The sequence below is a fragment of the Aethalodelphis obliquidens genome, unplaced genomic scaffold, assembly GCF_003676395.1.
Source record: "Aethalodelphis obliquidens isolate GAN/ISIS:26980383/991018 unplaced genomic scaffold, ASM367639v1 scaffold87, whole genome shotgun sequence".
NCBI lineage: Eukaryota > Metazoa > Chordata > Mammalia > Artiodactyla > Delphinidae > Aethalodelphis > Aethalodelphis obliquidens.
Window position 1 is genome coordinate 6,349,379 of NW_020838031.1, and position 13,308 is coordinate 6,362,686.

At 42.3% G+C, this 13,308-nt stretch overlaps 1 protein-coding gene across 2 annotated transcripts in view; it reads right to left on the reverse strand.

Moving 5' to 3' along the window:
* Positions 1-5,850, reverse strand: part of LYST (lysosomal trafficking regulator) — a 193,923-nt gene extending 188,073 nt beyond the window's left edge. The window contains exon 1 of one of the 2 annotated variants that reach the window (XM_027094060.1): positions 4,917-5,850. The gene's annotated coding sequence lies outside the window, so the exon portion shown is untranslated. Of the gene's footprint in view, positions 1-4,712; positions 4,791-4,916 lie in introns of those variants that run through there. The other variant, XM_027094061.1, reaches the window with a different exon arrangement.
* Positions 5,851-13,308: the final 7,458 nt, after the last annotated feature.

Sequence of the window (13,308 nt, forward strand, 5' to 3'; positions counted from 1 at the left end):
CTCTCTCTCTCTCTCTCTCTCTCTCTCTCTCTCTCTCTCTCTCTCTCGGCTGCGCCAGATCTTAGTGGCAGCACGCGGGCTCTTCGTTGCTGCCTGAGGGATCTTCTTAGCGGCACGCGGGATCTTTTTTAGTTGCCAGCATCTTTAGTTGCAGGGTGCGGGCTCTTTTAGTTGCGGCATGCGGGATCTAGTTCCCTGACCAGGGATCAAACCCAGGCCCCCTGCACTGGGAGCGCAGAGTCTTAACCACTGGACCACCAGGGACCACTGGACCCTGTGGCTGATTCTTAATAAAGAGACCTGGTTTTAGAACATTCACCCCCAGGGCGAATGCACTTGCAGGTATGTGGGAGTTTCCTGAAATAGGATAAATTCAAGTCAGACCTATAATAGATGTCTTTGAAAATAAGATAAATCTTGGCCACTGGAAGACCGGTTTACAAGCAGGAGCATTTGGTGGAAAATGCCATCATCCCAAGTGCCACCTCTGTTTCTGGGCTCCCTAACCAGATGCCTGAGAATTAGTGTGAAAGACACCATTTAAAGGGAAAGAGAACAGGGAGGAAGATTTTCCTCCAAATAGTCTCTTGTTTGATCACCATGCATTACACTCATCTTTTCCCCTCTAATTAGAAATGTCATCTTTATTCCATACTAACGTTCTTTCTCTTCTCCATAAAAGAGAGAAATATACACCTGTCGACTGATAGCCCTGAAAATGGACCTCAATCTTCAGAGGAGTAACTGCTGTCTCATTTTTTCTTTGATTTCACTGCTATTACATATGTAGCACTGTGCCTTCTGTCTTGTATACACAAGTGACTGATTACATCACTTGAATTCCGTAATTGTTCCAAACCTGTATTCTATTTACTGGCCACTTCTTCAATTTCAGGGAGTGAAGAGGGAGAAATGCAAGAGGAAGAAGATATCCCATTCAATGGTAATTTACCAGTCTGTGTGAAAAAAAGATCAGTAGTCTTGCCTTATCCTGCCTTCCCTTCTAAAGAATCAATAACACAGACATTCTGAAAACACAGAAGAGAAGAATGTAGGCTGTAAGATCTAAAAGTAAGTTCACTGGTCATTTCTTCTAAGGTAAGAAAGCTATGCCGATCTATGACTCAGGAAAAGTTTCATGGTTTGGCACCAACATCTTAACAGTGACTCTCAGCAGTCTTTACCATATGTAATATGTACTATAGGCCAGAAATAACCACGTGAAGCAGGTTCGAGTTTTTTCTTCTATCTACAAGATTTCATAAAAACGTAAAGACTGCCTGGATGAAATACACGCATAGTGTATAGGACTATTACCACCTATTTTTACCGAGAGTACTTTTTAGTAATCTTGGCTCAGGGCTTTCTTTCTCTGTGCCTATTTCTTATTTATGGAAAGCTGTCTCCTTAACTTCCCAGTATTAAAATCCCTCCAGCAGTTTTCCTATCACTCTTCAAATGTCCCTGGAATTCCACTTCTTACTCAAAGATTTTTCTTATCCAAATGGGAATGATGAAGTATGGCTGCACTTTCAATCCCACTCCTGGGCATATACCCGGAGAAAACCATAATTCGAAAAGATAATGCACCCCAGTGTTCGTTGTAGCACAATTTACAATAGCCAAGACATGGAAACAACCTAAATGTCCATCAACAGATGAATGGATAAGGAAGATGTGGTACATATATACAATGGAATATTACTCAGCCATGAAAAAGAATGAAATAATGCCATTTGCAGCAACATGGATAGACCTAGAGATTATCATACTAAGTGAAGTAAGTCAGACAGAGAGAGACAAATATCATATGATATCATTATATGTGGAATCTAAAAAAAGGATACAAATGAACTTATTCAAAAAACAGAAACAGACTCACAAACTTAGAAAACAAACTTACAGTTACCGAAGGGGAAATGTGGGAGGGGGGAGGGATAAATTAGGAGTTTGGGATTAACAGATATACACTACTATATATAAAATAGATAATCAACAAGGACCTACTGTATAGCACAGGGAACTTTACTCAGTATTCTGTAATAACCTATATGGAAAAAGAATCTGAAAAAGAATGGATATATATATATGGATAACTGAAACACTTTGCTGTACACCTGAAATTAATGCAAATTGTAAATCAACTATACCCCAATATAAAATAAAAATTAAAAGTTCTATTCAAACCTCAAAAAAAAAGTATGGCTGCACTTTATCCTTTAAAGAATTCCATTTAGCTTCCTTTGAGGAAGGACATGAGTTCAATGTACTGTCATTCAGGTTGGCTAAATAGGCCCCAGTGTTGCACGGGATGCCAGTCACTGTGATAATTCAGATGATCCTTTTTCTTTTTTTTTTGAGGTTACCAGAATGCTTTCATTTGGATAGCTCTTCTCTCATGAATGTACAGGGGCATTTGTTATTTTACTGATGGTAAAATTAGAGCCTAGAGAAATTAGGTAACTTAACTGTTAGTAACCGGCAAGGTGGGGCTGGAACTCAGGTTTCCTGATTCCAAATTCCTAAGCAGGTCATGACAGAGTAATAACTACAAAACTTACTAACTGGATTTCTTGAAAGGATTTTCTTAAAAGCATTTGGCCAGAGTCTAATTTTAGAGTTCAAGTGATAACAGCATTGTCACGTTTCAACTGGTTGACAACTTCTCTATGTGAAAAACATACTTTTACTGCAGGGAAGAGTTAAAATACTCCTTCCAGGGTCTTTGCTGTGCTTTAATTATTAAGCATTACTTCAAGGGTATTTATATTATGATACTGAAGATGCACACTTACCATGCACAATTACTTTCAAGGGAGGGAAAAGAAGGGGAGTTAGAATTACCATATGATCCAGCAATTCCGCTCCTGGGTATATACCCTAAAGAACTGAAAGCAGGGACTTGAACAGATACTTGTAACTCTGATGTTCATAGCAGCATCATTCACAACAATCAAAAGGTAGAAGCAACCCAAGTATCCATACATGGATGAATGGATAAACAAAACGTGGTCTATGCATACAATGGAATAGAATTCAGCTTTAAAAAGGAAGGGAGTTCTGTTATTTGCTACAACATGGATGAACCTTGAGGATATTATGCTAAGTGAAACAAGCCAGTCATAAAGGAGAATATATGATTCCACATATATGAGGCACTTAGAATAATTAAATTCATAGAGACAGAAAGTAGAATGATGGTTATCAGGGCCTAGGGGGAGGAAATAATGGGGAGTGAGTGTTTAATGGGGACAGAGTATTACTTGGGGATGATGAAAAAGTTCTGGCGATGGATGGTGATGAAGTTTGCATAATGGTGTGAATGTACTTAATGCCACAGAATTGTACACTTAAAATGGTTAAAATGGTAAATGTTCTGTTTTACATAGTTTAATACACACACACACACACACACACACACACACACACATACACAGACGAGACAGAACAATTAACACTAATCTGGAGGGAGGAATATACGGAAGTCTTCTCAGAGGAGGTGGTTTCATCTTGAAAGATGAAAAGAGGGTTGGTAGGCAGGAGAGAAGGAAAAGTTCCTCTAGGCTGAGGGAATAACTACGGGAAGTTGGAAGGCAAATTACAAGGTTGTATTCAAGGAATAGCAACTTATCCAGGTGACTGGACACTTGAAGGTGACTGCATACTTGTGGGTAAGTTACAAGAGATGAAGCTTCAATGATGAGGTGGGGGAAATCTTGAGGCCCCCTGCATGCCACACAAGAATTTGGCGCTTTATTCTGTAGGCAATGGGAAGACTGGAGTCCTTTAAGCTTGGGGACATGATCAAGCTTGCATTTTGGAAAGATACTGCTTGGCAGTTGTGTGAAGAATGGGTTGGAGGGGAAAGACTAGAGGCAGGGACACTGGTGGAGAGAGTCTGGCAAAAGCCAAGAGACAATGAGGGCCGAGCTGAGAGGACGTGGAATGGAGGGGGCTGTTTAGCAGGATGTGGAAACCAGCAGGAGGTGGGCAGTGAGAAAGCTTGTGGAGTGGAGGACAGCCCAGGCCACTTGGCTTCTCAGTGCACGGAGGTGTCTTTTCATCCACTTCCGTCTTTTCATTTTCATCCACATCGCCAGCCCAGCTGACCCACCCACAAGTTCTCCAGGTCTCCTGTCTCAGAACAAGTGCTCAGTACCCCTCCCAACCTTGACCCTCCTTGGGCTTACTCTTCCCTCCCAAACCCTAAACCCCTGACTTCCCACACTGTCCTCAGCCGCCTCTCCATCTGGCAAGCATTCTGACTCTTGCTAGCTTTCCCTCCAATCTCACCCGCGGTCTTTCCCTTCCCCTCCAACTCCAGCCACAGAATTTGTTATTTATCCCTTCATAATTCCCCACTCCAGTCCTTACTTCTGTGCTGTCTCCCTCCTCCGCCTAGACCAGTCTCTAGCCTCTGAGATAGAGGGACTTGAGCTATCATTAGCCCAGATCAGGAATATGGTAGAGGCTGAAGGGTTAGAGATCTAGCAGCAGGGGTGAGAGTGAGAAAGAGAGAGAGAAAGAAAGAAAATGCACTTTGGATATGTTGGGTTTGATGTACCTCGTCTAATAACATCTCACAGAAGTCCACCTGCACCCACTTACTGCGTGAGTCCTTGTACCTACGCCATGCCCAAGGCAGTCAACCTCAGTTTACTGACATCCAAGAATCAGAGCTGGACTCTCTCGAATAAGGGTCACTGGCTCACCGCATTCTCCTTCCTTTCTGCGCAGTATCTCCGGACAAGCAGTCTGTAGGAACCAGCTCCAGAAAGCACCAAGGCTGCCAGGAATTCAGCTATTAATCATCTTCCTCGGTGGTTCTAAAGCTCTCAGCCTGTACCCAGCCTGCCCACCAAATCTGCGCCCTTGCTTGGCGGGCACCGGGAGGTCTCAGAAACACTTTAACCTACCTGTACAGTGATTGTCTTTTTCAGGTGAGCAAAGAACTCTTCCCTTTGGTTGTCACTGTGTAGGCATCTTCACTGCAGGCTCATCAGCAACCACCTACTCTGTGTTGCTGCAGTGAAACTGGTTTCTTCCATGCTGTTAAGTGAGCCGGGTCTCTCGTTTGCAGTTAGTTCACTTCTGGCTTCTGTTCAGCTGACTTAGGATAGAATCACTCTCCTGGCATTATAAGAACATGCCCAGTTGAGTCAAACAAACGGAAACCCCATTAAGTGGCAAAGGCAAATCCTGCTGCACTCTCTCATGTCACTGGGAGCAGATGGCAGAGGAATAGCTTCGTGCACCACAAGAACCTCCCAACACCACTTCCCCATGGAAGAATGGATACTCGGCCAAAAGAGGCAATGCACCAAACACTCTGGCACTACAGCTGCTCTTTTCAAAGCCAGATCGTCATTGGAAAGGACTTCTTATGAGCCCTCTGCTGCTTTTTCATTTGGCGATGGGGCTAGGCAATCTCTGCGTTGCCGGCAAGGCGAGTGGCCCTCTCTCCCTCTGGCTCTCTGGCAGATGGCCATGCTTGGATCACATGGGGAAGTTGGCACATCGAGTCTGATTCCTTTGCAGTGTAGCTGCAGCAAGGATTTCCAATTAGTGATTTTGTGAGGGCTGCGGTGAGTCATAGGGCCCTGATTCTCCTGCAGAGGGTGAGGGTCTGTTTGTCCCCGTGAGGATCGTCATTACTCTTGTTCTGAGAATTCTGCAGTCCTTGGAGGACCTAGAACCAAACTAAACGCCAGAATGTGAGCCCTGAGCCTGGCAGCTGCCACTCACCATCTGGTTGCAAACTTTCACCAAACTTGCAGTGTAGATTTTTTTGGCCCTTCTTTTGTGCAGACATCTGCCCCTTTCCCTTTCTTTCTGCTATTATTCTTTTCTTTAATTTTTTTTTTTTTTTTTTTTTTTGGCTGCTGTTTGCAGGCCTCTCACTGTTGTGGCCTCTCCTGTTGTGGAGCACAGGCTCCGGACGCGCAGGCTCAGCGGCCATGGCTCACGGGCCCAGCCGCTCTGCGGCATGTGGGATCCTCCCGGACAGGGGCACAAACCCGTGTCCCCTGCATCGGCAGGTGGACTCTCAACAACCACTGTGCCACCAGGGAAGCCCTCTTTTTTAAAATTTTGATTTAAAAATACTCTCATCTTTTTAATCTCATGCCTGTTATGGATTTATGGACTAATATTTTTATTAACAAATTCATGTGCATATATATATATAAAACAATAAATTGTTACCTTTTATTCAGCATTTAAGCCAGGCCCTAGGTTAGCACCTTACAAACATTATTGTATTTAATTCTCATGACAATTCTGCCAAATAAGTATTTTTGTTCCCATTTTACGGATAAGAAATCTGAGACTTGCCCAATGTCACACTGATTTATTTATTTTTTGTTCTCAAGTAGTTGCTTTATTCCTGTCAATTATTTGCTTTAATGTTTACTTTATTTTTAAAAATTTATTGAAGTATAGTTGATTTACAATGTTGTGTTCATTTCAGGTATACAGCAAAGAGATTAAGTAATATATATATATATATATACATACATATACACACACACACATATATTCTTTTTCAGATACTTTTCCATTATGGTTTATTACAAAATATTGCATATAGTTCCCTGGGCTATACAGTAGGAACTTGTTGTTTATCTATTTTATATACAGTAGTTTGTATATTCTAATCCCAAACTCCTAATTTATCCCTCCCCCTACCCTTTCCCCTCTGGTAACCATAAGTTTGTCACACTGCTTTTAAATGGTAGCACTAGTTAGTTTAACTTCCAGTTCCATGCTCTTAACTACTTACTAGGCTGCTCTGTGTGTGTGTGTGTGTGTGTGTGTGTGTGTGTGGTGTGTGTGAGATACATAATACATATAAGTATATACAGACTATAAAGGTGTACAATAAATGTTTGTTGTTACTATTATGTATTATATGTATTTACTCCAAACTTTCAGTGTTATTACTGTACCTAGAAATTGATGCTAATTATGTTATATTCTGGACACAGATTACAGCTAAACAAATTCATATTATAACATCATGGTGGCACCTAGAACAGTGGCTATTAAAGTGGATGCTGAGGGCTTCCCTGGTGGCGCAGTGGTTGAGAGTCTGTCTGCTGATGCAGGGGACACGGGTTCGTGCCCCAGTCCGGGAAGATCCCACATGCTGCAGAGCAGCTGGGCCTGTGAGCCATGGCCGCTGAGCCTGCGCGTCCAGAGCCTGTGCTCCGCAACGGGAGAGGCCACAACAGTGAGAAGCCCGCGTACCGCAAAAAAAAAAAAAAAAAGTGGAAAAACTGGGAAAATCTGAATAAAGTCTAATACTTAGTTGTACCAATGTTAATTTCTTAGTTTTGATCCATGTTACAATGGTTATGAAGATGTAAACATTAGGGGAAGCCTGGTGTAGGGTATATGGGAACTCTCTGTACTCTCTTTGCAATTTTTCTATAGATCCAAAATTATTCCAAAATAAAACATTTATTAAAAATAATAACAACATTATGGATATGAAACATCATCGATACCTTTCTCTTATGGCTCCTCCCCAGAGGTAATCATTATCCAGAATGCAGTGCTTATCATTCAAAAAGCCTAACAACTATCCCTTCCCATCATCCTTACCCCCTGGTAACCATAAGTTCGTTCTCTAAGTTTGTGAATCTGTTTCTGTTTTGTCAATAAGTTCATTTGTATCATTTTTTTTTAGATTCCACATATAAGCAATATCATACAATCTTTCTCTTTCTCTGTCTTACTTCACTCAGTATGACAATCTCTAGATCCATCCATGTTGCTGCCACTGGCATTATTTCATTCTTTTTAATGGCTGAGTAATACTCCATTGCATATATGTACCGCATCAGGGAGTTTGGGATCGACATGTACACACTGCTATATTTTAAATGGATAATCAACAACAACCTAGTGTATAGCACAGGGAACTCTGCTCAGTATTATGTAACAACCTAAATGGGAAAAGAATTTGTAAAAGAATAGATTGATGTATATGTATAACTGAATCAGTTTGCTGTACACCTGAAACTATCACAACATTGTTAATCAAATATACTCCAATATAAAATAAAAAGTTAAAAAAAAAAGCCTAACAGAACTAACTGCAAGTATACGGAACTGTTGGCCAAGAGCAGCAATTTTTAAAGATTGCTTTTCAATTTTTTTTTTCAGATGAATGTATTTGCTTATTTTTTTTCTCTGAAGTGTAGTTGATTTACAATGTTGTGTCAATTTCTGCTGTACAGCAAAGTGATTTATATATATATATATACACACACATATACATTATTTTTGAAAATATTCTTTTCCATTATGGTTTATCATAAGATATTGAATATAGTTCCCTGCGCTGTATAGTAGGACCTTATTGTTTATCACTTCTATATATAATAGCTTACATCTGCTAATCCCCAAATCCTAGTTCATCCCTCCTCCAACCCACTCCCTCTTGGCAACCACAAGTCTCTTTTCTATGTCTGTGAGTCTGTTTCTGTTCATAGATAAGTCCATTTATATTCTATTTTAGATTCCACATATAAGAGATATCATATGGCATTTGTCTTTGTCTGACTTACTTCACTTAGTATGATCATCTCTAGGTCCATCCACGTTGCTGCAAATGGCATTATTTTGTTCTTTTTCATGGCTGAGTAGTATCCCATCGTATATATGTGCCACTTCTTAAACAAGATTTCTTAACGCCTTTGGACTTCGGTGAGAGGTCAGGAAGGAGGTTCCTCCCAGAGACCCTGCCCCTCCTTCAAGCAGTAGCACTGCTCTGAGCCCCTCCCCTTCATCAACTCACTTCCATCCTGACCAGCTGCCCAGCCCACAGCCTTGGTCCCACCACAGACCTCATCGAGGAGGCCACCTGTAGGCCACTGCCACTGCCTCCCTGCAGTCCCTTCCCCTCAACCTTTCCCTAACCAAATTTCTCCGAGTTTTAGGACACAGGAGGACACATGAGGACCTCTGAGAGCTGCCAGTCTCTATTACAACCCAGGCCAGTAGACAAGAGCCCCGAGGCTCAGCCCTTTTCTATAGGAGAGACAAGAGTCATGCCATGTGGCGTGTTCTAAATGGGAGAACTCCCACTGAAAGCCCGGGAGGCTATTTCCTCAGCACTCAAACTGTGCACCTGGACAACTCTCCCCCTTCAGCTGCCCACACACACAGGGTCCTGCACTGGGACGGGGGAGGGACAGGGCTCTGAGGGCCCCTTTCGTTGCTTCTGAGGCCAAGGTATTTCCCTTATGTCTAAAGGTCATTAGAAGGGCGATAGCTCTGAGACCTCATTCGTCTGTTTATTTAAAGATTCCATTAATTTAAAAAAAAAGGGGGGGGGCTTCCCTCGTGGCACAGTGGTTAAGAATCCACCTGCCAATGCAGGGGACACGGGTTCAAGCCCTGGTCTGGGAAGGTCCCACATGCCGCAGAGCAACTAAGCCCGTGTGCCACAACTACTGAGCCTGTGCTCTAGAGCCCGCGAGCCACAACTACTGAGCCCACGTGCCACAACTACTGGAGCCCACACACCTAGAGCCCATGCTCCGCAACAAGAGAAGCCACCGCAATGAGAAGCCCACACACCGCAACGAAGAGTAGCCTCCACTCACCGCAACTAGAGAAAGCCCGCATGCAGCAACAAAGACCCAACGCAGCCAAAAATAAATAAATAAAATAAATAAATTATAATAAATAAATAAAGATTCCCCCAGAATATTGCTGAGCAATAAAGAAGAACAAAATAATGCAATCTGCAGCAACATGGATGGACCTATAGATTGTCATACTGAGTGAAGTAAGTCAGACACAGAAAGGCAAATATCATATGATATCGCTTATACGTGGAATCTAAAAAAAGGAGGGGTACAAGTGAACGTATTTACAAAACAGAAGTAGAGCCACAGATGTAGAAAACAAACTTATGGTTACTAGGGGGTAATGGGGGTGCGGATAAATGATAACCAAATGATAACCTGCTGTATAGCACAGGGAACTCTACTCAATACTCTGTAATGGCCTATATGGGAAAAGAATCTTAAAAAAAAGAAAGAAAAGTGGATATATGTATAACTGATTCACTTTGCTGTACACCTGAAACTAATGCAACATTGTAAATCAACTAGACTCGAAAAAAAAAATTCTTTTTAATTATCAAAAATAAAAGCAAACAAAAAAAAAGATTCCCCCTTCATGTTGTTTATAAAATAGTAACTGTGAAGCTAGAGATTCACAGAGGCCCTCACAGAGGAGCCATAGACGTCCTGCCAAGTAGGACTGGTCAAGGCTGTTCGAGGCTGACCAGGAGAGTTAAGAAAGGGGAAGTGTCTGGCCAAAGTCTCTGGGGAGATAAATAGACTTATCAGTTATCCTTTGACCTGCAGATACTGTTCTTTTGTCAGGAAAAACAGACCATACAGTTTTTGGATTCCTGAAAGGTAACCCGGGAAAGTAGGAGGAGTGGCACCTCCTACGTTCTCCCACACTCGTTCTCCCACACTCGGGCCATCTAGTGCTAGACCCTGAGGCAGGAGGACAGCAGACATGAATTACTGGTCTGTGCTTTTTCTACAATGAACACAAAAAAGAGAATGTCTAGGGGGAGTGGGAATGGGGAAGAAGGAGAAGGGGAATTCAGGCTAAGGTGCTTGTTTACCTCACTTCAGCTTTTAAGGGCTGACAACCCTAACCCGTAAGACAAGGCTACTTGTGTCAGAACTGAAGTAAATATCTGAGGTGATAGGTCTTTGTTTTCTCTACGAATTCACCTAATTTCTTTTTAAAAAGTCTACAAAGCGTACTGGATTGTGAAATTCGTTTCACACTACAGACACCTAGAATCACAAGATTTTAAAGAAGGATGATTGTGGATTTTAGAGTGAAATGTGATGGTAAGATACATAAAGCTAAGTCATGAAGTTCTACGTTATAGAAAAGAAAAAACCACATTCACAGGTTCCTTAACAATCAGGACCATCATTGTTTATGTTTCCAAGTAGAAATGGATTTTCTCACTTCAGGCACTGACGTGTGGTCCTAAGACCTGTGAGCCGGAACGCCTGAGTTCTACCCCGGTCCTGCTGACACCAGATATTTCACCGTACATGAGAAGTGAACCGCCTGTATATGATCGCTAAGAGGCTGTAATCAATGTTGTTCATAAAGCTGGAGAGCAAAGTGGACATAGGCAAACACAAAATCCACATGGCAAGTATACAGAGATTACATACACAACGTAATGATGAAGGCACTGTGATTAATAATGTGAAATGAGAAGTGTGGCTCTCACAGATTATTAGCAAAAGAAATTCTCTCCAGAGATGATGAATGTTGAAATTGGTTGAATACTAATGGGACCTTCAGCTTCTGAACTGGAAGGGTCTGTGTATTCTATTCTGAATGACTTTCAGAAAAGGAGTTTAAACAACTTTCCCACGTACTTGTCTCAATGTCTAAATGAGCCTGATGGTGAGAAAGCTATTCCTTTCATTTACTCCACTGCTACCTTTGCTCTTAATCCCATGAGGTGGGGCAAAAAGGGCATGTATTTAGGTACGAGCCTGTCCCGGCTGTGCTACTTCTTGCTTTGTGCGTGAACCGGAGGGAGGGAAATGACCCTCTACTCCCAGTTCCCTTGTCTATTAAGGCACCAGTGAGAAAAACAATAATGCTTAGAGCTAGTGTCCATGCAAAGCACTCTATACAGAGACAAAAAAGCTGATGATTATCATTCTAGGGTGTCATATTTAGAAAAGACAAGTATTAACATGATAAGATTTTAAGCAATTAATGCACTGCAATTCAGTTGCAACCACATGGAAGAACTGCACGAAACATAATGTGAAGTGGAGGAAGCCAGACTCAATACAGAGGGGCTTCTGGGGGCTGGGAACATTCTCTCTTGGTCTGTGTGTTGTTGACACGGGTGTGGTCAGTTTGCGCTCACTCATCCCTTCTGAGCATAGGATGTGTGCCCTTTTCTGTACGTGTGTCCTTCTTCAACAAAAACTGAAAATTTTTTATTTAGAAAAACTAGATACCGTGGATAAAAAACAACAGCAACAACGATAAGAATCTCCAGATTTCGCCATCTTCCAGAGACAGTGAAGGCGTTCCGAACAAGCCTGCCCAAAATGTGCCACTTTGGCACATGGATTATTTTGAGCAGAAGGCAATCAAGACACAGCAGACTCGAGGAAAACTCTTACCCCCCTCTTGACTACCTAAAATAATTTAGATCAGGGCCTGGCCCAGAAAGAGAGCTTGTACCAGAGGTAACTTTATATCTGAAAGACCTACTATACGGCAGGGCGAACATCTAATGGCCAGACCTCTGCTCTTCCTATTGTCCTGTGAACGGCCCTCCTCCCCTTTGAAGCCCCATCCCATTGTAGTTCCTTAGCTCTGGATGGCATAAGCGCCTCAACCGCCCAACTTGCCCCAGGTCTCACTGTCTTTGTAGGGCTCCTGTATGGTACGTACACCATTAAATTTGGTTTTCTCCCATTAATCTGCCTTATGTCATTTTTATTGTTCGACCAGCCACAGAACCTAAGGGTTAGAAGGGAATTTTTTCCTCCCTGACAATAGCTACTCTAAATATTTGGATGTAGATCCTTCCAGAATGTTTTCTCTCTATGTAAATATATATTTTGTGAAAATGAAATCACATTCTACATCTTTTGGTAACCCAGTTTTATCACCAGGCAATATACTGTCGAGTCCATGCAGTAATACTGCATGTTATTAACTGCATAGTACTGAAGTCTATTTTATCAATGCCCTATTATGTTATTACAAACACTGATAAATAAGACTTGCTCAGACATCTCTGCTCAGTATTTGGTTTATCGTTTTAAGATTCTGAAAATGGAATTGGTGACTCTAAGGCACACATCTTTAAGGCACTGGGTTTTCTTCTAGAAAGACTGCACTGATTTACATTCCCACCTACAGGGGTTGAAAATTCACCTTCCCCCTGTTGCCCTGCAAAAATGGATATTATCATTCCTTTTTTTTTTTTTTTTTTAATTTATTTTTAGCTGTGTTGGGTCTTTGTTTCTGTGCGAGGGCTTTCTCTAGTTGCGGCGAGCGGGGGCCACTCTTCATTGTGGTGCGCGGGCCTCTCACTGTTGTGGCCTCTCTTGTTGCGGAGCACAGGCTCCAGACGCGCAGGCTCAGTGGTGTGGCTCACGGGCCCAGTTGCTCCGCGGCATGTGGGATCTTCCCAGACCAGGCCTCGAACCTGTGTCCCCTGCATTGGCAGGCGGACTCTCAACCACTGTGCCACCAGGGAAGCCCTATCAT